The 25,909-nt window shown below is 42.5% G+C and overlaps 1 protein-coding gene across 2 annotated transcripts in view; it reads right to left on the bottom strand.

Annotated features, from left to right (window-relative positions):
• LOC110499683 (alpha-1,3-mannosyl-glycoprotein 4-beta-N-acetylglucosaminyltransferase C) overlaps positions 1–25,909 on the bottom strand; it is a 173,527-nt gene that overhangs the window by 68,807 nt on the left and 78,811 nt on the right. For both annotated transcript variants that reach the window (XM_021576735.3, XM_021576736.3), the window contains exons 2-3: positions 22,971–23,035; positions 8,648–8,743 (exon numbers count right to left, since the gene is read on the bottom strand). The gene's annotated coding sequence lies outside the window, so the exon portion shown is untranslated. The remainder of the gene's footprint in view (positions 1–8,647; positions 8,744–22,970; positions 23,036–25,909) is intronic.

Genomic DNA, 25,909 nt, shown 5'->3' with positions numbered 1-25,909 from the left:
AGATTGGGACATGGCCCTCACAGTGGTAGAGAGAGAATGCTATTATGTTACTCTCCTTAAAGATCATCTACATCTTTATATGGCTAGCTGGAGAGAAAATAGAGTAGTAGCTAGCTATCGCTGTTCAGTGGTTCGCACTGCATGTCCAATCCATTTCAATGCTGCATTGCTCTGGACATTTAATCAAGCTCCCTTTTACAGCGATACGTCAATCTCCCCGAACACCTGCAAAAAGGGGTTCAGGATGCATGAGTGGCAGAATGGGAGATGGAGAGAGCGCGAGTGATATAGTGAGCGAGAGGAAGAGAGAGAAAGAGGGAGGAAGAGTGTTCTAGTCTTCCGCAAATCTGTATTTTGAATCTGAAAATCATATTTTGTCTCTGTTTAAACATTTGACTTGTCATGTATTTTAACAATGGTGTAAACATAAAAAAAATGCATGCAATCACCAAAGACAAATTACTTTATCGACTAGTGATCACCACATTCCAGATGCTCAAGATGATTTAACAACTGCTCAAGCAATCATTACCTCCATCACGTAAACTGTTGGTCATGTTGAGCTGAGTTAAATCTGAATGAAAAGTTATTGTGAAAGGGCTGCTTAGTGTGAGCTCTTTTTGACGCTATGCACAGCTTTGGCAGCTGGGATAGGTGCTCTAGCTCCACTCCAATCGGCTGTGATGTTTTTCTCAAGGCTACTTCCTCCTTCTCCCTGATCTGGAATGTGAGCACATAGGCATTGGTTCTTGCTGTCTGTCCTGTAGGAAGAACAGCTGCTTGCATAAATCTTTAATGCACATCGCCCACATCAGTGTTGCTCCATTCGAGCAGACATAGATCTGGTTCCCTTCATTCTCACTTTAAACTGTTTCAAGTTACTTAAAGAATGTCAAATGTCTCATTCATTCAAATGTCTCACATCTGTTGATTGGAAAAGTATGTATCACATTTGCTTCTGTCAGTAAATGACGCCTCCCACCAGTCCGAAAATCAACTAACAATGGCTTTTTACTGGAGAATGGGAAGATTGAGACACCAGCAAAAACCAGAAGCTATTCAAACTGTTGCGTGAACCACCTGTTAACTTGAAAGTTATACAATCAACTTACAATCTATGACAACACTAAAGCTTCATTACTGTTTGCGCACATACACTGGTAAGAAGCTCCACATGGCCCTGAGAACCGTCTAGGCTGTGCCACTGTCAGTGACAACATATATACTCTGGCTGTCGGTTGACAATTGTTCTACATAGTGACTCTACGGTCTGTAGCACAGAAGTGTAAAAAGCAATAACAGCAGCAAAGTGCAACAGTGGCTTTGTTTGCTGTCAATATTTTCCCTCTTGATAAACCCTCTGGGCAAGTGTACTTCTTCAGCCAGCCAACACAAACACAGCTTTGTCCTTGTTTGATCCTGTCAACAGTGTGTAGATACAATAGGCAGAAAATAAAGCCTTTTCACTCCGAGGGCTCGACTTCAACAAACCTAATGCTATGGTAAATCTAAGCGCTGGCTGTAGCGCTATAGGTCTGGGGGTATGTCAGAATTTATTATCCTGATTTTCACAGAAGGAATTATGAGAGCAAATAGCTGGTTGTAGGTGTGATGAGGGCTTGGCCACTCATTGGCCAATCAAGGCTTTCATGGCTTCATACTGCATGTGTTTGTCTCAAGTTCTGTAGGTTATTGACAGTCTTTTGCATTGTCATCAACTCCAATTAAGCTGGAGGCACATAATATTCTCGTCCTAGTCCATTGTAGATTGATACTACAGTTTATTGATTAAACGGCATAGGCTACAGTAATAGCAGAAGTAAAACAAATCATCCAGTGTTTGCTCAATATGTTTGGAGTGTTGAAAGTCAACATTGTTGTAACTGGATCAAATGAGTATAGGCCTTTACGTATGTATTGTATGTGTGAGGCACGTTCTCAATAAATATATAGCCTAGGCCTACCATTGATGTGGCGTTATAGGAATGAAACATTTGAATTGGATTTTTTTTTAACCACATCCACAATATTAACAGGACTAATAATATACAATAGCCTACATAGATAAAAGGGGGTATGTCCACTCACTCTTTTGCTGCTCCCAAACTTAATATTTTAGTAAAGCTTTGGTGATTAAGATTTATTTCAAAGCAGTCTCATGAGCCAAACCCTTTACTGATAGTCTCGACTACTTGGTGAATGCATTGAGCAGGACAAAGAAAATAGCCTGCAGTACAGTGAGAGGAGGGGAGGCTCTGCTTGTTTTTTAAATGGGGAAAAAACATTTGTTTTTTTATGTTTTTAAATACGGTTGGAGAGGCTGCACCCCTGTTGTGAAAATCATGCCATAATCAACCACAACCACAAGACCAGCTTTCCCCACCAGCCAAACTGAAATTGGCACTTTGGTACGTGTTTTTAAGGACACACCTCAGATATTGCCACCCTTCCTACCTCTGGGAAAGCCAGCTCATATAAGACAGGTAAATTACCAATCCTAGCGCTAGGGTTTGAAAATACAAGAGTGCCAGCTTTAACAGGTCAAAATTGCGAACAAGCGTGTTTTTGACAATTGCTTTGGCTTAATGCCAGACAAAAATAGAGTCCCGAGAGCCAGTGTCCTCAGTCTTTGCTGCCACCTCCCAAACACATATCGGTGGTCAGGACCACATATACTACCCCGGAGACCAGGGTTCGATCCCCCATTTCACCTCTTCTAAAACCTCCACCCTCTCATATATCTCACTCTCTGACACTGTTTATCTCTATAGAAAATAAAATACAAAAAGGAGGATGAAATTCTCCTTTGTCATCCGCCTCACCTCCTCCCAGATTCCAGTGGAGGCTGGTGGGGGGGAGAAATATGAGGACGGGCTCATTGTAATGGTTGGAATGGAATGAACGGAACAGAGTCAAAAGTGGTTTCCATATGTTTGGTACTGTTCCATTTATTCCATTCCAGCCACTACAATGAGCCCGTCCTCCTATAGCTCCTCCCACCAGCCTCCACAGATGGAGACAGAGATAATGCGATATTCTGTGTCTGTACCACAGAAGGGAAAGGAAAACCCCATTTGTAAACGCTAATTAGGAGATGTTTTTTTTAAGTGTATGCGGGCGACAGTGAGACAGCACTTTCTCATTGTGTTCACCTTTTATAATGTCAGATCACAGCGAGAGGCATAATTCGCTCTGCTACACTGAGTTGTAGGCTACAGTAGCTTCTCTGATGTATGGAGAAGTACAGTATAAGGGAAATTCAAGGAGAAGAACAAACAAATGGGTCGCTGCACAAAAAGAGCGCCTTTTGCATCCCTTCGACATTTTAACTAGAAATTGTGCATCAATATTGCATTTTAAAAGCCTGTTATATTAAATGAAGTGTCCTTTAATATAAACCAAATGGTAAATTGAATACATCCCAAAAAATGTATATGAATAAAGACTTGCCCAAATTCAATATTTTGACATGTCCCTCTGTGGACCCTTCCAAACTTCCATTTCCTCAGTCACAAGGGAATTTATGGCCGATTTAAGATGAAAATGTCAATCCTGTTACTTTATTTGGCACTTAGTAAACACTTACTATAGTCTTTTTATTTAACCTCTTCGGACAAAAAAACATGCTATTTATGAAGTTGAACATGTCGTCTTTATGACAGAATGTTAAAATTAGGGGAAATATACAGTGCAATCGGAAAGTATTCAGACCCCTTGACTTTTTCCACATTTTGTTATGTTACAGCCTTATTCTAAATTGATCACATTTAGGGGGGATCTCATCAATCTACACACAATATAACATAATGGCAAAGCAAAAACAGTTTTTTAGAAATGTTTGGAAATGTACCACAAATAATAAAATGAAATACCTTCTTTACATAAGTATATAGACCCTTTGCTGCAGCATTGAACGTCCCCAAAAACACAGTGGCATCCATCCTTCTTAAATGGAAGAAGTTTGGAACCACCAAGATTCTGGCCAAACTGTGAAATCGGGGGAGAAGGGCCTTGGTCAGGGAGGTAACCAAGAACCCAATGGTCACTCTGACAGAGCTCCAAAGTTCCTCTGTGGATATGGGAGAACCTTCCAGAAGGACAACCATCTCTGCAGCACTCCACCAATCAGGCTTTTATGGTAGATCGGCCAGACGGAAGCCACTCCTCAGTAATATGCACATGACAGCCCACTTGAAAGGCACCTAAAGGACTCAGACCATGAGAAACAAGATTATCTGGTCTGATGAAACCAAGGTTTAACTCTTTGGGCTGAATGCCAAACGTCACGTCTGGAGGAAACCTGGCACCATCCCTACGGTGAAGCACGGTGGTGTTAGCATCATGCTATGGGGAAATTTTTTAGCGGCAGGGACTGGGAGACTAGTCAGGATTGAGGAAAATACGAATGGAGCAAAGTACAGAGAGGTCCTTGATGAAAACCTTCTCCAGAGCGCTCAGGATCTCAGACTGGGGTGAAGTTTCACATTCCAACAGGACAACGATCCTAAGCACACAACCAAGACAATGCAGGAGTGGTATCTGAATGTCCTTGAGTGGCCCAGCCAGAGCCTGGACTTGAACCTGATCGAACATCACTGGAGAGACGTGAAAATACAGTAGCTGTGCAGCGATGCTCCCTGTCCAACCTGACAGAGCTTGAGAGGATCTGCAGAGAAGAATGGGAGAAACTTCCCAAAAACATGTGTGTGTCTTACCCAAGAAGACTCGAGGCTGTAATCGCTGCCAAAGGTGCTTCAACAAAGTACTGAGTAAAGGATCTGAATGCTTATGTAAATGTGATATTTCTGTTTTTTTATTTGTAATAAATTTGCAAAAATAAAAAAATGAACTATTTTCCCTTTGTTATTATGCGGTATTGTGTGTAGACTGATGGGGAAGAAGGGTAAAAAACGATTTAATACATTTTAGAATAAAGCTGTAACGTAACAAAATGTGGAAAAGTCAAAGGGTCTGAATACTTTACAAATGCACTGTGGATATACAGTACCAGTCAAAAGTGTTTCTCTATTTGACCATTTTTTACACTACCGTTCAAAAGTTTGAGGTCACTTAGAAATATCCATGTTTTCCATGAAAACATACATGAAATTAGTTGCAAAATGAATAGGAAATATAGTCAAAGTCGTTGACAAGGTTATATATATAATGATTTTTAATTGAAATAATAATTGTGTCCTTCAAACTTTGCTTTCGTCAAAGAATCCCCCATTTGCAGCAATTACAGCCTTGCAGAACTTTGGCATTCTAGTTAATCTGAAGAGATTTCACCCCATGCTTACTGAAGCACCTCCCACAAATTGGATTGGCTTGATGGGCACTTCTTACGTACCATACGGTCAAGCTGCTCCCACAACAGCTCAATAGGGTTGAGATCCGGTGACTATGCTGGCCTCTGCATTATAGACAGAATACCAGCTGACTGCTTCTTCCCTAAATAGTTCTTGCATAGTTTGGAGCTGTGCTTTGGGTCATTGTCCTGTTGTAGGAGGAAATTGGCTCCAATTAAACGCCATCCACAGGGTATGGCATGGCGTTGCAAAATGGAATGATAGCCTTCCTTCTTCAATATCCCTTTTACCCTGTACAAATCTCCGACATTACCACCACCAAAGCACCCGAGACCATCACATTGCCTCCACCCTGCTTGACAGATGGCGTCAAGCACGCTTCCAGCATCTTATAATTTTTTCTGCATCTCATGTATGTTCTTCTTTGTGATTCAAACTTCTCAAACTTAGATTTGTCTGTCCATAACACTTTTTTCAATCTTCCTCTGTCCAGTGTCTGTGTTATTTTTCCCATCTTAATCTTTTCTTTTTATTGGCCAGTCTGAGATATGGCTTTTTCTATGCAACTGCCTAGAAGGCCAGTATCCCGGAGTCGCCTCTTCACTGCTGATGTTGAGACTGGTGTTTTGCGGGTACTATTTAATGAAGCTGCCACTTGAGGACTTGTGTTTCTCAAACTAGACACTCTAATGTACTTGTCCTCTTGCTCAGTTGTGCACCGGGGCCTCCCACTCGTATTTCTATTCTGGTTAGAGCCAGTTGGCGCTGTTCTGTGAAGGGAGTAGTACACAGCGTTGTGTGAGATCTTCAGTTTCTTGGCAATTTCTCGCATGGAATAGCCTTCAATTCTCAGAACAAGAATAGACTGACGAGTTTCAGAAGAAAGGTATTTGTTTCTGGCCATTTTGAACCTGTAATCGAACCCACAAATGCTGATGCTCTAGATACTCAACTAGTCTAAAGAAGGCCAATTGTATTGCTTCTTTAATTAGCACAACAGCTTTCAGCTGTGCTAACATAATTGCAAAAGGGTATTCTAATAATCAATTAGCCTTTGATAAACTTGGATTAGCTAACACAACGTGCCATTGGAACACAGGAGTGATGGTTGCTGATAATGGGCCTCTGTACACCTATGTAGATATTCCATTAAAAATCAACGGTTTCCAGCTACAATATTCATTTATAACATTACCAATGTCTACACTGTATTTCTGATCAATTTTATGTTATTTTAACCTCTTAGAGCTCTAGGGACGCTATTTCATTTTTGGATAAAAAACGTTCCCGTTTTAAGCGCGATATTTTGTCACGAAAAGATGCTCGACTATGCATATTCTTGACAGTTTTGGAAAGAAAACACTCTGAAGTTTCAGAATCTGCAAAGATTTTGTCTGTAAGTGCCCCAGAACTCATTCTACAGGCGAAACCAAGATGATGCATCACCCAGGAATTAGCAGAATTTCTGAAGCTCTGTTTTCCATTCTCTCCTTATATGGCTGTGATTGCGCAACGAATGAGCCTACACTTTCTGTCGTTCGCCCAAGGTCTTAGCAGCATTGTGACGTATTTGTAGGCATATCATTGGAAGATTGACCATAAGAGACTACATTTTCCAAGTGTCCGCCTGGTGTCCTGCGTCGAATTCGGTGCGCAATTGCCAGCTGCTTCCACTTTACCATTTGATTCAGGGGAGAAAGCATGTGTCCAAGAACGATGTATCAATGAAGAGATATGTGAAAAACACCTTGATGATTGATTCTAAACAACGTTTGCCATGTTTTCAGTCGATATTATGGAGTTAATTTGGAAAAAAGTTTGCGTTTTGAGGACTGAATTTATGGATTTTTTTTGGTAGCCAAATGTGATGTATAAAACGGAGCTATTTCTAATACACAAGGAATCTTTTTGGAAAAACTGAGCATCTGCTATCTAACTGAGAGTATCCTCATTGAAAACATCAGAAGTTCTTCAAAGGTAAATGATTTTATTTGAAGGCTTTTATGTTTTTGTTAATGTTGCGTGCTGGATGCTAACGCTAATGCTAACGCTAAATGCTAACGCGAAATGCTAACTCTAGCTAGCTACTTTTACACAAATTATTGTTTTCCTATGGTTGAGAAGCATATTTTGAAAATCTGAGATGACAGTGTTGTTTACAAAAGGCTAAGCTTGAGAGATGGCATATTTATTTCATTTCATTTGCGATTTTCATAAATAGTTAACGTTGTGTTATGCTAATGAGCTTGCTGATAGATTTACACAATCCTGGATACAGGGGTTTTTTCATAGCTAAACGTGACGCAGAAAACGGAGCGATTTGTCCTAAACAAATAATCTTTCAGGAAAAACTGAACATTTGCTATCTGAGAGTCTCCTCATTGAAAACATCTGAAGTTCTTCAAAGGTAAATGATTTTTTTGAATGCTTTTCTGTTTTTTTGTGTAAATGTTGCCAGCTGAATGTTAATGCTAAATGCTACGTTAGCCATCAATACTGTTACACAAATGCTTGTTTTGCAATGGTTGAGAAGCATATTTTGAAAATCTGAGATGACAGTGTTGTTAACAAAAGGCTAAGCTTGAGAGCTAGCATATTTATTTCATTTCATTTGCGATTTTCATGAATAGTTAACGTTGCGTTATGGTAATGAGCTTGAGTCTGTATTCACGAACCCGGATCCGGGATGGGGAGATCAGAAAGGTTAATGGACAGAAAATGTGTTTTTCTTTCAAAAACAAGGACATTTCGAAGTGACCCCAAACTTTTGAACGGTAGTGTACATTGTAGAATAATAGTGAAGACATCAAAACTATGAAATAACAAATATGGAATCATGTCGTAACTAAAAATGTATTAAACAAATCAAAATATGTTTTATGTTTTAGATTCTTCAAAGCCACCCTTTGCCTTGATGACAGCTTTTGCACACTCTTGGCATTCTCTCAACCAGCTTTACGAGGAAGTCACCTGGAATGCTTTTACAACAGTCTTGAAGGTTCCCACATATGCTGAGCACTTATTGGCTGCTTTTCCTTCACTCTGCGGTCCAACTCATCCCAAACCATCTCAATTGGGTTGAGGTCGGGAGATTGTGGAGGCCACAAAGACACGGCGGTTGGAACCAATGTAGAAAATAGTACAAATGAAGAAAAACCCTTGACTGAGATAGGTGTCCAAACTTTTGACGGGTACTGTATATATATTTCTTACCAAGTTACACTACCCAAAAGGTTCTCAATTGGTGGAACGACCCAACTATTAAACTATCCACGGCTGAAACTACTTCTACCAAATCTTGATTAATAATATAGTAATATCCTTCAATATTACAGTACCTTTCAGCAGAAGTCAGATGTGTTAGTGGGAAGATGTCTGGTTGCTCTGAAGGTTGACATGGACTGGATCCACAAACAGATGCTCCTCAGTTGTTTCTGTCAAAAAGAAAGAGAGTCAGTCAAATGCACAGGAAGTGAATTCATTATACCGTGCACATCGGCATTCCATTGTTCATCTCTGTACCCTGTGTGTATGTGCCAATGTATACATCAATGTATTATACCGTGTGTGTTTCTGTGTGTGTGTGTATGAGCGTGTGGAGCACATGTACCGTAGCGTATGTGCAGCTTGCGCTTGCATGCGAAAGAGTAGCTCATTTTCTGCGTGCGCACACATACAACAAACAGTACAGCAAACAATAAGGTCACAACTCCCCTAAGTTTCCCACTGTGACTAGTACACTGCCTTACATTTGAAGATGACTCTCCTCTCAAGAGTTGCCCTGGTAAAGGAAAAACGCTGGCTTTGCCTACGATGTCCACTCTGCCTCTCTCTAGTCTCTAGTCTAACTGTGACTGACTCTCTCTCTCTCTGTCCAGTCTAACTGTGGCTGACTCTCTCTCTCTCTCTTTCTCTCTCTAGTCTAACTGTTGTTCGCTCTCTCTCTCTCTCTCTAGTCTAACTGTTGTTCTCTCTCTCTCTTTCTCTCTCTAGTCTAACTGTCGTTCACTCTCTCTCTCTCTCTCTCTCTAGTCTAACTGTTGTTCTCTCTCTCTCTTTCTCTCTCTCTCTCTAGTCTAACTGTCATTCACTCTCTCTCTCTCTCTCTCTCGCTCTCTCTATCTCTTTCTCTCTCTAGTCTAACTGTGGCTGATTGTCCCTCTACGCAGAGCACAGAGACACTGATGGCAGAGATGAGATGGTGTGGTGCTCCCACACAGAGGCAGGGTAATTGGCTCTCCATGATGGGCCATAAACATACATCACAGGGGTGGTGGAGCGCCAAACAGACAGCTAACTAAGCCTCTCTCACTCTTTCTCTGCTGCTCCGTCTCTGCTGCATGCACAAGAAGACACATATATACACACACAAACCCCCAAGGACACACACACACACACACACACACACACACAAACACACACACACACACATGCACACAGCACATTGTCTTTGTTACTCTGGATATTCACGCTGCCTGCACGGGTCATGCCCTTCACGCCATTATCATAGCACACAGTAGAACACCCCGCCCCCTTTTTCATTACAACAAAACCATCATCATACGGTTATATACAGTTATATACAGTAATATATAGAGGACAACACTCTCTCTTAATCTCCATAGCACCATCACCATCACCCATAAGGGATGCCCTCGCAAGCAATTACCATAACACCATACATTAGTGATGCGCTGGATGACTCATAACCCACAGTCCCTGTGGTTTTGTCTTTCATAATTTTTATCTGCCGTTAGTACGTAGCCTCAGCTTTAGGGCTGTAGCATGTCAAATACACAACAATTAAAAAGTTTACGTCGATCCACTGAGGCAAAAAGGAAAATGTAGGAGTTTAATTCAATAAGAGAAAAGCTGTGAAATAGAGTTCAAAATGAATAGAAGGGCCAGAACATTAGTCTAATGTTTGGTGAAGTGGTAAAAGATGATGATAGCAGTGTTATGTGTGATGATTTGTGAGGCGCTATACAAATTCTACAGTCATAAGACAGAGACTTCAAAATGACAAGTCGAGGTAACTGTACTGTTCAGATGGGTTAAATGGAATAGTAGCCTATCTGAAATCTGGACACTGACTGTAAATTTTGACTCTGGAACGTAAATAGCCCACACAACTACCTCCAACACCATTTTGTTTTTTCCCCCTTCGCTTTTGCACCCCAGTATCTCTACTTGCACATCATCATCTGTACATCTATCACTCCAGTGTTAATGCTAAATTGTAATTATTTCGCCACTATGGCCTATTTATTGCCTTAACTCCCTAATCTTACTACATTTGCACACTCTGTACATAGATTTTTCTATTGTGTTATTGACTCTACATTTGTTTATCCCATGTGTAACTCTGTGCTGTTTTTTTGTCTTACTGCTTTGCTTTATCTTGGCCTGGTCGCAGCTGCAAATGAGAACTTGTTCTCAACTGGCCTACCTGGTTAAATAAAGGTGAAATAAAAAATATAAAAAATGTAATATTTGCAGGTTAGGGTCGAGTGTGGGCCTCAGATGTTCACTTTATCACATATAGTCACACGGTTGTGGATGTGTTATAAGCAATTGCGGGCGGGTGAACAAACATCTGAACCACGCATCACCATAGCCCGTATAGGATGACCTTGCTAACCATTACCATAAGACCATAGTGCCATGTATAATAAAGGCGATCCATTTCCACAACATCATTACCATAGCACAGACCCTCACTTCCATTATCATAACAGTATTGTCATAATAAGCAGGATGACCCTGTTAGTCATATCCACAAAACTCTAAGACAAGGCATTTCTTTCAGACAGCAGCCTGAAACACAGGGAATGGGGGAAATAAGGGCACCCAAAGCTATAACACAGAAGGAAACATACAGAGAATGGGTGTTTTCAAAAGGTGTTCTCCATTCATAAGTGGACTCTAAAGTGTGAACATTTTCTACACCATTCCTGGTTGTGCCTCTGAGTGAGTTACTTAAGCAATAAGGCACGAGGGGATGTGGTTTATGGCCAATATACTACGGCTAAGGACTGTTCTTACCCACGACGCAACGCAGAGTGCCTTGATACAGGCCTTAGCCGTGGTGTATTGGCCATATACCACAAACCCCCGATGTGCCTTATTGCTATTATAAACCTGTTACAAACATAATTAGAACAGTAAAAATAAATGTTTTGTCATAGCCGTGGTATAAGGCTTTCAGCCAAAGCATTCAGGGCTCGGACTCGGTTTGTAATTAGATATAAAACGTCTTCTTACTTTAATATAAAAAATATTCTCAATTTCATGGACTGTTGGTTAGAACAATTTTGTTGATCGGTAATAACCATTTAATTGCTCCTCCGAAGAGCAAGATACTTGAATTAAATGATCAATCCACTTGTTTAGATTACAGCATAGAGTTCCCCTTTCATAAATGAATACAATAAACCCAGTTTGTGGGTGGGTGTGACTGAGTTTATAATATTAGCTTGCCTCAAAGATGAATCACAATAATAATATCTCTCTGACACGCTATACTGTGTAGCTCTCTGTGCTGCGGTGTCTCAACACTGTTCTGTCATATTTGTGTATTAATCTGTGTATTAAAACCATTAAACTGAAACATTTTTTACCATTGTTCATCGCAGGATATAAATGGCAAAAATGAGGGTCTCGGTTTGAAAAACCCACACATAATTTATCCAATTCACTTTTCCCAAAATTAGAGTGACAGGTCTTACATGACCATTCTATTCTGAGACAATCACAGATCCCGAGACCCCCCCACACACACTCTATTGCTCGCTCGCTCTCTCGCCCTCTCTCTCCCTCTCTCTCCAGACTCTCTCTCCAGACTCTCTCTCCAGAACCTTTCTCTCTCCAGACCCTTTCTCTCTCCAGACTGGATCTTCAATGGGAAGAGTGAATGAGATGAAGGGAACAGGAAGAGGAAGAGTGAATGAGATGGAGGGAACAGGAAGGGGAAGAGTGAATGAGATGGAGGGAACAGGAAGAGGAAGAGTGAATGAGATGAAGGGAACAGGAAGAGTGAATGAGATGGAGGGAACAGGAAGAGGAAGAGTGAATCGGATGGAAGGAGAAGGAGAATGCGGAGGGTCCACAATGCCCCTCATTATTCAGACAGACACTCGAGGCCACAGGAAAAAGCGCACTTCATTGTTCTTGTCAAACTCTGTCCGGCTTAATGGAGTGTTCAGTTCTTAAGGCCTCCGTTAGTGGAGAGATTAAGGATGGTGTGGCTGGGCCAGATGTAAAGAGAGAGAGATGATTAGATCAGGACAAAAAACTTGAAAAAAAAGAAATCTCCTTTCTCTATTGTTTGTTTCATGGCTTTTAATCTAATTTTAGTAATTTAGCAAACACTCTTATCCATAGCACTTTACAGGAGCAATTAGAGTTAAGTGCCTTGCTCAAGGGTACATTGACATATTTTTCACCTAGTTGCCTCAGGGAATCAAACCAGCAACCTTTCGATTACTGACCCAACACTCTTAACGGCTAGGCTACCTCTCGCTTGCCAGACTTGCTTGACAGAGTCATGGTGCTTTGCAATACAGTGGACCTAGAACCAAAGTATTTTGCAGTTTCACATTAATATGTCATATCATGTAGCAATGGAGAGGGTAAATGGCAATGTTTTCCAACTGAAGAATAAAGTGATGGTTTACGGCATAGTAACTGTGAAGTGGCACAGGTGTTTCTATTGTTATTCCTCCTCTGTATCCTTCCCTCCTTTCTGTGGAGATTATCCAGTGATTACTGGCATTGGGGTGGGATTATAGACTGTATTATAGAATGTATATGTTGAACCCCATATGCAACCAGCTCTGTAATTTACACTCAATACACAGATTAGGTACTTAGTCCTATATTTTCTTTGTTTTAATATGATGCTTCTGCTATGGCGCTCAAACATACTGTAGATGTGAAGCAGTAGCGGAGGTGCTGTTACCATGTTATGGCCAACACACATTCTAAACTGCTTGGCGTACTACACCCTGCAGTCAAATATATTTTCATCAGAGGTGGATGCCGTCAAAATGTCTGTTTAAATCTCATCCATGGTATATGCTTCCTGATGCAGATGATGCAGGAAGCAGTTGGATTCCAGGCCAAAATGGGACACAGGTGTTTGAGATAAACTCAGTGTCAATGAAGCCTCGTTACAGCATGTCCTTCCCTGCCTGCGTCCCGAACGGCACCCTATTCCCTACAGTGCACTGCTTTTGATCAGGGAGGAGGACTCCATAGGGCTCAAAAGTAGTGCACTATGTAGGGAATAGTGTACCGTTTGGGACTCAGCCTCTACCTATGGGTGTGTACCAGAGTGGCTGCAGCATTGATCAGACAGCCAAGCCCCTTTGTTTGCCTCCTAATTGGGGTAATTTATTGCCCTAACAGACAGAGCAGCTGTGGCTTTACAGCATCGCACCAATTAAGCCCAGATGCTAAAATGAAAGACAGTACTGAAGATGTGAAGAATCAACAGACCATAACTCAGATCTGGGTAATAAATGTGACAGCATGAGACCGAGGAATGAGGAGGACCGTGGCGGGCTCTTCAAAACCCTCTGCTGATGTATTCCACTGATGTTGGAAACAACAAGCAACATCATTATCAATGTAATTCAAAGAGTAATTTCAAAACCAGATCTAAGATGACCTGAGAGTTATTGTTTCTTATAACTTCTATGATTTTAATTATTGGTCAGAATCAAAGAAGGGAACAGACATCTCTACAGGGAGTCGAGAACACTTCACGTCTAAGGTTAGATGGATTATGAGTAAAATACAAAATTGTTCTCATGATAGCTCAAGATTTCTCTGATTTACATTTTTATTTTCCACAAAATGGCAGTGGCGGTCAGGATCAGGTGGATTAGAGAATCGGAGAGCGAATGGCCCAGGAAATGTGGGACATAACAGGAGGAAATCAGGTCACCATGGACATTCCTCCAGGGTATGGATAACCCCGACATACTGTGGTTGGCCTGCCTCTCCTCTCACCCAGTCTGAGTCCTTTACATGATGTGCACTGGGAAAGGGCACACATGTGAGTAACACAGAAGAGTGTGCAGTAACACGGAAGAGGAGGAGGGGCCAACCTGAAGGCTCAGCTCACTGATGATGAATACTTCCAGAGAGAGTTTATGTTTTCTTGTCATGTGACCCCAAAGGAAAATAACATCTCATCGTTTTGATGATGTCTGGAGAGAGTTTGTACTGTTCCTATCCATCTCGAAGGACCATGATAAAAGAGGTTGAGTCTGAGAGAGTACGTCGTTGTACACATTTTCATTGTGTCACAAATCAAAAAGTCCAAATGGTTCACCCAATAGGCTTGCCAGTCCACATAACATGAGCAAGTGATCTGCCTGAGAATATATTCATTTTAATTATACGGTTCGGCTGGGTCCAAGGTGGTGTATAGGTGAATAGCAAAGTGAGACGTGTGAGCATGCTAGTACCTGGGTCATACGAAAGCAGCACTAAAACATGCAGCACCTTGATAGACTGAACCATACCCCAGAGATGAAAGGCGTTCATGCACTCCTACAGAGAGTATCTCCTCCCTCTGTCCTCCATTAGAATTCCAGCTTTGTCTGGAGCTCCCCTGAATCCCATTACCTTCTCCATTCCATCACTGACTTAAACCCTCAAGACAAAACGAGTGCTTGTCTGTCGTGCCCTTGACGGCGGTGTCTTGCTCCTCCATGTAACCTCTCTCAGTCTCTCTCTCTCTCTCTGTGCCTCTCCCTCGCTCTCTCGGTGTCTCTCTCTCTCTCTCTCTGTCTCTCTCTCTCTCTCTTCAGGGGGAATTCTGATATCAGTAGCCTGATGGGGAGTAGAAACCTCTGTATTTTATCAGGAGAACGAATGGCCCTGAACCCAATTATCTTTCTTTGTTAAGTAAAACTCTACTGGCCCTCATTTCAACATGCAGCCCCCCCTCTGCTGTTTTTACACTACAAAGTGATTACAGATTTAATTAGCTGAGGACCTTGCTTCAGGGAGACTCATGAATCTATATTGATATTTCTGCAGAATGTGGAGATAGGGCCTCGTCCTCATGATGAGCTATGGAGACGCTACTGGAGAAAAAAATAAAAGAGGATGAAGTGATGATTTGCAACTTTCACTCTCCTGTTTACTTTTTCCCCTGAGGCTAATATTTTTATTGCTCTATGAGGATGAGCAGCATGGCTGAATTATGCAGAGCATGGCAGCAGCAATCAATGCTGTCTCACTGTGAGTAGCTTGGATTAAAAGATGCCTGCTGTCAGGAGAGCAGCATTTCTGTTATTGACATTAGAGAATATTCCACCACTAATCTGGTAGAAATGAATTAAGTGTTCTGAGACCTTCCGCCCCATTTGGAGAGTGGAATCTAATTTGGATTTAATGGTGCAATTTGCCTGCCTAACCTGGTCACTTTGTTTGATGGATCAGTTTAACCATCTGGAATAACATTAACTATAGCATTGGGGTCCTGAAGGTATAGAACTCCATGTATAATACGGAGGTTTCTAGGGTCTCCACCAAGCTAGGTAAATCTGCTTTTACTTTTAAGGCATCGAAATGCTGGAAGAAAATTGATGTTTTTGTGGCATTTGGGCAATTTAAAGTATTGATTGGGAACTTGTTTGAGGATGAAGGTAACTGTTTTTCTGGGTGATTTGTGACGTTGTATTTGTGCTTCCCATGACTGTGTTTTTACATTTATTTTTTTATTTCACATTTATTTAGTCAGGTAGGCTAGTTGAGAACAAGCTCTCATTTACAACTGCGACCTGGCCAACATAAAGCACAGCAGTTCGACACATACAACAACACAGAGTTACACATGGAATTAACAAACATACAGTCAATAATACAGTAGAAAAAAGAAAAACCTATAGACAGTGAGTGCAAATGAGGTAAGATAAGGGAGGTAAGGCAATAAATAGGCCATGGTGGCAAAGTAATTACAATATACCAATTAGACACCGGAATGGAAGATGTGCAGAAGATGAATGTGCAAGTAGAGACACTGGGGTGCAAAGGACCAAGATTAATAAATAAATACAGTATGGGGATGAGGTAGTTGGATGGGCTGTTTACAGATGGGCTATGTACAGGTGCAGTGCTCTGACAGCTGGTGCTTAACGCTAGTGAGGGAGATATGGGTCTCCAGCTTCAGTGATTTTTGCAGTTCGTTCCAGTCATTGGCAGCAGAGAACTGGAAGGAAAGGCGGCGAATGAGATATAACTGCTGGAGCGTGTGCTATGGGTGGGTGCTGCTATGGTGACCAGTGAGTTGAGATAAGGCGGGGCTTTACCTAGCAGAAACTTGTAGATGACCTGGAGCCAGTGGGTATGCGACGAGTATGAAGCGATGGTCAGCCAACGAGAGCGTACAGGTCGCAGTGGTGGGTAATATATGGGGCTTTGGTGACAAAACGGATGGCACTGTGATAGACTGCATCCAATTTGTTGAGTAGAGTGTTGGAGGATATTTTATAGATGACATCGCCGAAGTCGAGGATCGGTAGGATGATCAGTTTTACGAGGGTATGTTTGGCAGCATGAGTGAAGGATGCTTTGTTGCGAAATAGGAAGCCGATTCTAGATTTTGGATTGGAGATGCTTAATGTGAGTCTGGAAGGAGAGTTTAAAGTCTAGCCAGACACCTAGGTATTTGTAGTTGTCCACATATTCTAAGTCCGAACAGTCCAGAGTAGTGATGCTGGCAGGTGCGGGCCAGAAGGGCCAGAAGAATACAGAATGGTGTCGTCTGCATAGACATAGAATCAGAGAATCACCAGCAGCGAGGGCGACATCATTGATGTATACAGAGAAGAGAGTCGGCCCGAGAATTGAACCCTGTGGCACCCCCATAGATACTGCAAGAGGTCCGGACAACAGGCCCTCCGATTTGACACACTGAACTCTATCAGAAAAGTAGTTGGTGAACCAGGCGAGGCAATCATTTGAGAAACCAAGGCTGTTGAGTCTGCCAAAAATAATGTGGTGATTGACAGAGTCGAAAGTCTTGGACAGGTGGATGAATACGGCTGCACGGTAATGTCTCTTATCGATGGTGGTTATGATATCGTTTAGGACCTTGAGCATGGCTGAGGTGCACCCATGACCAGCTCTGAAACCAGATTGCATAGCGGAGGTGGGAATCGAAATGGTAGGTAAGCTTTCAAATCAAATCAAAAAATCGTACACATACACATGTTAACAGATGTTCATGCGGGTGTAGCGAAATGCTTTTGCTTCTAGTTCCGAGAATGCAGTAATAACCAACGAGTAATCTAACCTAACAATTCCAAAACTACTACCTTATACACACAAGTGTAAAGGGATAAAGAATATGTACATAAAGATATATGAATGAGTGATGGTACAGAACGGCATAGGCAAGATGCAATAGATGGTATCGAGTACAGTATATACATATGAGATGAGTAATGTAGGGTATGTAAACAAAGTGGCATAGTTTAAAGTGGCTAGTGATACATGTATTACATAAAGATGCAGTAGATGATATAGAGTACAGTATTTACATATACATATGAGATGAGGGTATGTAAACATTATATTAAGTAGCATTGTTTAAAGTGGCTAGTGATATATTTTACATCAAATTCCATCAATTCCCATTATTAAAGTGGCTGGAGTTGAGTCAGTGTGTTGGCAGCAGCCACTCAATGTTAGTGGTGGCTGTTTAACAGTCTGATGGCCTTGAGATAGAATATGTTTTTCAGTCTCTCGGTCCCTGATTTGATGCACCTGTACTGACCTCACCTTCTGGATGATAGCGGGGTGAACAGGCAGTGGCTTGGGTGGTTGTTGTCCTTGATGATCTTTATGGCCTTCCTGTGACATCGGGTGGTGTAGGTGTCCTGGAGGGCAGGTAGTATGCCCCCGGTGATGCGTTGTGCAGACCTCACTACCCTCTAGAGAGCCTTACGGTTGTGGGCGGAGCAGTTGCCGTACCAGGCGGTGATACAGCCCGACAGGATGCTCTCGATTGTGCATCTGTAGAGGTTTGTGAGTGCTTTTGGTGACAAGCCGAATTTCTTCAGCCTCCTGAGGTTGAAGAGGCGCTGCTGCGCCTTCTTCACGATGCTGTCTGTGTGGGTGGACCAATTCAGTTTGTCCGTGATGTGTACGCCGAGGAACTTAAAACTTAGTACCCTCTCCACTACTGTCCCATCGATGTGGATAGGGGGGTGCTCCCTCTGCTGTCTCCTGAAGTCCACAATCATCTCCTTTGTTTTGTTGACTTTGAGTGTGAGGTTATTTTCTTGACACCACACTCCGAGGGCCCTCACCTCCTCCCTGTAGGCAGTCTCGTAGTTGTTGGTAATCAAGCCTACCACTGTAGTGTCGTCTGCAAACTTGATGATTGAGTTGGATGCGTGCATGGCCACGCAGTCGTTGGTGAACGGGGAGTACAGGAGAGGGCTTAGAACACACCCTTGTGGGGCCCCAGTGTTGAGGATCAGCGAGGTAGAGATTTTGTTACCTACCCTCACCACCTGGGGACGGCCCGTCAGGAAGTCCAGTACCCAGTTGCACAGGGCGGGGTTGAGACCCAGGGTCTCGAGCTTGATGACGAGTTTAGAGGGTACTATGGTGTTAAATGCTCAGCTGTAGGTATTCCTCTTCTCCAGATGGGTTAGGGCAGTGTCCAGTGTGGTTGCGATTGCGTCGTCTGTGGACCTATTTGGGCGGTAAGCAAATTGGAGTGGGTCTAGGGTGTCAGGTAGGGTGGAGGTGACATGGTCCTTGACTAGTCTCTCAAAGCACTTCATGATGACGGAAGTGAGTGCTACGGGGCGGTAGTCGTTTAGCTCAGTTACATTAGCTTTCTTGGGAACAGGGACAATGGTGGCCCTCTTGAAGCATGTGAGAACAGCAGACTGGGATAAGGATTGATTGAATATGTCCGTAAACACACCAGCCAGTTGGTCTGCGCATGCTCTGAAGACGCGGCTGGGGATGCCGTCTGGGCCTGCAGCCTTGCGAGGGTTAACACGTTTAAATGTTTTACTCACATAGGCTGCAGTAAAGGAGAGTCCGCATGTCTTGGTTGCGGGCTGTGTCAGTGGCACTGTATTGTCCTAAAAGCGGGCAAAAAAGTTATTTGGTCTGTCTGGGAGCAAGACATCCTGGTCCGTAACGGGGCTGGTTTTATTTTTGTAATCCGTGATTGACTGTAGACCCTGCCACATACCTGTTGTGTCTGAGCCGTTTAATTGTGACTCTACTTTGTCTCTATACTGACGCTTAGCTTGTTTGATTGCATTGCGGAGGGAAAAGCTACACTGTTTGTATTCGGTCATGTTTCCGGTCACCTTGCCCTGGTTAAAAGCAGTGGTTCGCGCTTTCAGTTTCACCCGAATGCTGCCATAAATCCACGGTTTCTGGTTTGGGAATGTTTTAATCGTTGCTATGGGAACGACATCGTCAATGCACTTTCTAATGAACTCTCTCACCGAATCAGCGTATTCGTCAATGTTATTGTTGGAAGCAATGCGGAACATATCCCAATCCACGTGATCAAAGCAGTCTTGAAGCGTGGAATCAGATTGGTCGGACCAGCGTTGAACACACCTGAGCGCGGGAGCTTCCTGTTTTAGTCTCTGTTTATAGGCAGGGAGCAACAAAATGGAGTCGTGGTCAGCTTTTCCGAAAGGAGGGCGGGGTAGGGCCTTATATGCATCACGGAAGTTAGAATAGCAATGATCCAGGGTTTTACCAGCCCTGGTTGCGCAATCGATATGCTGATACAATTTAGGGAGTCTTGTTTTCAGATTAGCCTTATTAAAATCCCCAGCTACAATGAATGCAGCCTCAGGATATGTGGTTTCCAGTTTGCAAAGAATAAAATAAAGTTTGTTCAGTGCCATCGATGTGTCTGCTTGGGGGGGAATATATACGGTTGTGATTATAATCAAAGAGAATTCTCTTGGTAGATAATGCGGTCTACATTTGATTGTGATGAATTCTAAGTCAGGTGAACAGAAGGACTTGAGTTCCTGTATGTTGTTATGATCACACCACGTCTCGTTAATCATAAGGCATACCCCACCGCCCCTCTTCTTACCAGAAAGATGGTTGTTTCTGTCGGCGCGATGCGTGAAGAAACCAGCTGGCTGCACCGAGTGAGCCATGTTTCCGTGAAGCAAAAAACATTACAGTCTCTGATGTCTCTCTGGAATGCTACCCTTGCTCGGATTTCATCAACCTTGTTGGCGAGTAGTATGCAAAGACCTTAGTAGTTTCGAATGACCTTAGAAAGGCAGTGTAGGATGGATATAGGTCTGTAGCAAGTTGAATCTAGAGTGTCTCCCCTTTGAAGAGGGGGATGACCGCGGCAGCTTTCCAATCTTTGGGAATCTCAGACAATACAAAGAGAGGTTGAACAGGATAGTAATAGGGGTTGCAACAAATTCAGCAGATCATTTTGAAAAGAGAAGGTCCAGAATGTCTAGCCCGGCTGATTTGTAGGGGTCCAGGTTTTTCAGTTCTATAAGAACATCAGCTATCTGGATTTGGGTGAAGGAGAAATGGGGGGGATTGGGCGAGTTGCTGTGGGGAGTGCCGGGCAGTTGACCGGGGATGGGGTAGCCAGGTGGAAAGCATGGCCAGCCGTAGAAAAATGCTTATTGAAATTCTCAATTATAGTGGATTTATCGGTGGTGACAGTGTTTCCTAGCCTCAGTGCAGTGGGCAGCTGGGAGGAGGTGCTCTTATTCTCCATGGACTTTACAGTGTCCCAGTGTCCCAGTGTCCCATCGGAGGACGCATGACTTTCAACCTTTGCCTTTGAGACCTTTGAGACAAAATAGTAGCTATTAAAACTTTGGATACCACGAAATTGGGGAGAAAAAGGGGTAAAAAAAATATATATATACGTATATACAGGCAGTACCAGTACCAGATCAATGTGCAGGAATACGAGGTATTGGAGGTAGATATGTACATGAAGGCAGGGTAAAGTGACTAGGCATCAGAATAGATACTATCCTGCATACTGTATACTGTATCTAGACACTGAATTGTATGTGGTACTCTTACTTCAGTCACGACAACATACTGTATACATACATACTGTACATGCTGTAACTACATGTTAAACTGTAGGCAACCAATAACTACTATACATGTCAAGAGTACAGTGTTCCACTGGAGTGCTGTGATGAACAGTGAGAGATGAAAATGAGTATGAAAGTGTCAAGTGGAGCTTGTCAAACCCTACTCATGTATGAATATTTCACTAGCATCACACACACACGCGCCCGCACGCAGACACACACACACCACAAACCAGCCCTCCTCGCCTCGATTCCCCCGGCTCAGAGAAGAAAGAGGCCCTCCGACGGATACCTGTCTCCTGCTTCATCTCACAGCCCAAATTTCAGATGGCATGAATGACAGGAGGAGCTCTCCAGTGCTGACAGCGCTGCCTTATGGGGGAACTTGAGCGGTCTCATAGGAGGAGCTCTCCAGTGCTGACAACGCTGCCTTGCGAAGGAACTGGAGCTTTCGCCCACATCACACTGCTGCCATGACCGACACACACAGAAACAAATACTGTACCACACAAACGAGTAATACACACTCACTCAATCACTCACAAACGCACATAGACGCATAGGCAAACAAACATTCAGCAAACAAACACACATAAGCATGCATGCACGCACACACATACTATAGGTGCACACACACACGGCACACACAAATATCACACGAGTACATTGAGTAGGGAGCACACACACACACACGCACAGGCAAACACACACCAAGGATGCAGCAATATTCCAAACATTTAGAATAGCACACACACACACACACACAAAAAACACACACACACACACTTGAGCAGAGCTTTTTTTGTATAATGTGTCTCCTGACAGTTATCAAGATGGTAAAGTACCGCCCCCTTTACATACAGCCACATCTCTCACAGGAAACAGATATTCACAGAGCTACTAGGTCTTTCCTCTACCACATGACAGATCATAATGTAGTTATAGTAGCCAGGGAAATCCTACAAGATAATACTGTATACGTCCCCGTCTTACAGTCAGCCAATTTCGTACAATACACAGCATTCCCTGTTTCCCTTTTAGTTTAATTTTGTATGTTAAATGCGGAGATTTAAAGATTGTAATTAAGGCTGGAAGAATTACCGTATAATCGTGTAACTGACCATTATGGATGAAGACTGTAATGAAAATAAAAGAAACCGCAAACTGGACGAATAGCTGAGTGAAGAAGGGACGGCCAGGCATTATTGTGGTTGAGTCCATTTCCACGGTTACATGGACTCTTTACAACATGATGAAACTTTGTTTCTCCTTGCTGAAACAAGCAAGGTGTTGTAGCAAATGAGTCTTTGGTTGCCTAGGTAATGCCTCCTTTCTGCAGCAGCACATGCAGTCAGGAGCTATACAAATTATTATAACGGTGACCACAGTAATTTGGCTGACCAACAACCGTCATCCAGAATTCCATGACCATCACAGCCCTAATTGTAATGCAGTATTGATCAACATACAGTATATATTTTAAAACCCACTATTAATGAACCACAGTATGGAGACCAGGGAGTGGGTCACAAAGATAGTAAATCCATCCTGATGTACTTACTTTTACTGCTTATCCTATGGGCCATTATAGGACTCTCCTCTCTCTCACAGGTCAAAGTGTCGATGCTGGAAGAGGGAAAAATAAACATTTGGATGTTAAATCACTGTGGTAAGAAAACCCACACAGACTCAGTAAACACACAGTAAAACACTAGTGTGTGGTGGTGCGAAAGAGAGAGAGGGCGAAAGAGAGAGAGAAGAAAGAGAGTGAGAGACATTGATTTTCCCCTACCCCGAAGTGCCAGTTCATCATTCCGTGAGACACTCTCTATCGATCCTTCGCCTTTAGTTTGTTTGTAATTTTGGGGGCTTAAAGCTGGTCGCTATGATAGATCCCTCTGTACGCCATTCGTCTCCTACATGACAAATGGACAGATCAAAGGATGTGTGGAAATGACCTCATTTTCAAAGTTGTTTGATCTTCCCTTCGGTTGGTCTTTCAGCCTTGTTTTAAAACTTTTTTATTTTGTTATTAAACCTTTATTTAACCAGGCAAATCAGTTAAGAACACATTTATAAGCTCTGTCCAACCTTTTAAAATGGTGTTTTAGCTGGTATGCAACCATACAGTAATAACACAGGAAAAACGAGTTGAGTATAACCGCAGAATACCAGGAACATTCGCAGGACATTAGCTAACATTCACATGAAGTTCTAGTTAGGGTTTTATCTAACATTAAGATGATAACATCCTAAAGACATATATATATATATATTTTTTTTTTTTGGGGGGGGGGGGGGGGTAAAATTAAATATCCTTGGAATGTTATCCTAACATTCACAAAAATGTTGTGCACTACATCTATAACAACCACCACAGAACATTCCCCTGAGGATCTTAATAGGTTTCCAGGTAATGTAATAGCAAAATGTGTTCTGGGAATGTTCTTGCAACATAGTGAAGGTTTTATACAATCATTGTACAATCATCAGTACAAATTGACAGTGTTTGTGTTATTAGGACTTTTTGGGCAACCTTAATGAACTAGAAACATTCACAGAACGTTGGTTTGCTGGGATTACTTAAGAAAATTGGAATCATCTTTGTAAAATACAACTGTAAGTGCATCCCTAGACCAAGATCATTCATGGTAACAAAACCAAATTACTTCACATTTTCCTTTTGAGTGGATTCAATTATTCTGATATGTCTGATGGTTAAGAGATATCTTTCCCCCTTTCAATATTCAGGACCACTGAAAAATAGAACATACCTTTAACTATCCATTTCGGTTTAGCCCGTGTTCATAAATTTTACTCTCATCCCTCCCCCATCTTCGAGTCTATCCTGATTTCCATTCAGTGAGCAGTCGCAGAGACGTTGGGTTTTCAACCACCCACACACAACCTCCAACTGCCCCACCTTCCTTCCTCCCAACCCCCACCCACACACACCGTGGACCTGCCTTCCCTTCCTGGAGCCAGAGAGCATCACATAGTGACCTAGCACCACCTCTCCAGATGCTAAAAGATACCCTGAGGTTATCATGTGATGTATGACAAAGCTTAGATTACAGTACAGAGATCACAAAAGGAAGTAAGCTCCCTGCACAGGAGAACCCAACAAATACAAACATTGGCTGCTGCTAGCTTCAGTATCTCTTATCTCTCTCTTTAAAGGCCTGTATTGAAACGGTTTGTTTCTGATGAATATGAGAGACAACCAGTTTCTGATCATGGAGGTCATCCAATAAATCAATGGAGAGGTGTAACTCCCAGGCAGCCATTTCTCCTAGCCAGCACAGCCCTAACTCAGCCCTAACTCAGCCCTAACAGCCCTAACTCAGCCCTAATTCAGCCCTAACTCAGCCCTAACTCAGCCCTAACAGCCCTAACTCAGCCCTAACTCAGCCCTAACAGCCCTAACTCAGCCCTAACTCAGCCCTAACAGCCCTAACTCAGCCCTAACAGTCCTAACTCAGCCCTAACAGCCCTAACTCAGCCCTAACAGCCCTAATAGCCCTAACAGCCCTAACTCAGCCCTAACAGCCATAACTCAGCCCTAGCATCCCTAACAGCCCTAACTCCTCAGGTTTTATAACGTAATTTGTGCCTAATGGCCACACTCATTAGTGGCATCTCCAAAACACACTCTGGTCATTACCGAGCACATTTGCAGTTTAGGCTTCATGCCGGCATTGTCACTTCAAGTCATTCGTCACATTCCCTGGCAGTTGGCACCACAAATGAACAAAAAGCACAAATCGTATCATAATCTGTGACTATCGTTATCTGCATACAATGCCAGCCAGCTTGTTTTGACACGTCTGTTTTTTCAGTGTAGCGAGAAACCTGGTTTGAAACAACATCCATCATGTCGACTCAATGCTGCCGAGGGAGGCCACTTGAAGACCACATAGTAGTAGGCAGGCGGAGGTGCAGTGTGAATGGTGAACTTTACCTTAGTAAACCTCCAGTGTATGGAGAGAGAAGAAGAAAAAGAGTAGGACAGAGTGCTGAGAGAGAGAGTTATAGTGGGACAATGGGAGAAAGAGAACGAGTGGGATAGTAGGAGACATTAGCTCTCTTTCTCTTTCATGTATTGTGCTGCGGTCAGATACAGACCAAAGTTACCATGGGTTCTCTGGACCAAAAAGGGTCTAGGAGGTGGCTGTGGCATGGGGCGTGGAAGCAGTCAGACCGTGGCTGAATTTTTTATCAAATTTTAGAGGCCCCCATCTTGGCAGTGTAGCTACATTTTTTAATTTGCCTTGCAGCTGAAATCAAATGTTGCAGTTTTTAAGCACATTTCTTGGAATTCTATGCATTTTGACATGGTTAATGCTGTGTTCTTTTGTTCAAACATAATACATCTATTCTGCTAAATCCATTGGTTCGGAATTTTTTATTTTTTATTCTCCCTGACTGTCTAGCTTTATTATAGTGATTGTTAGTTTTCAAATATTATATTATTATAAAATATATAGGTCCATTACCTTT

Source organism: Oncorhynchus mykiss, chromosome 2 (genome assembly GCF_057628025.1).
Source record: "Oncorhynchus mykiss isolate SJ-2025 chromosome 2, ASM5762802v1, whole genome shotgun sequence".
NCBI classification, from domain to species: Eukaryota; Metazoa; Chordata; class Actinopteri; order Salmoniformes; family Salmonidae; genus Oncorhynchus; species Oncorhynchus mykiss.
Note: the sequence above shows the minus strand (reverse complement) of the source record. Positions and strands in the feature narration are given on the sequence as shown.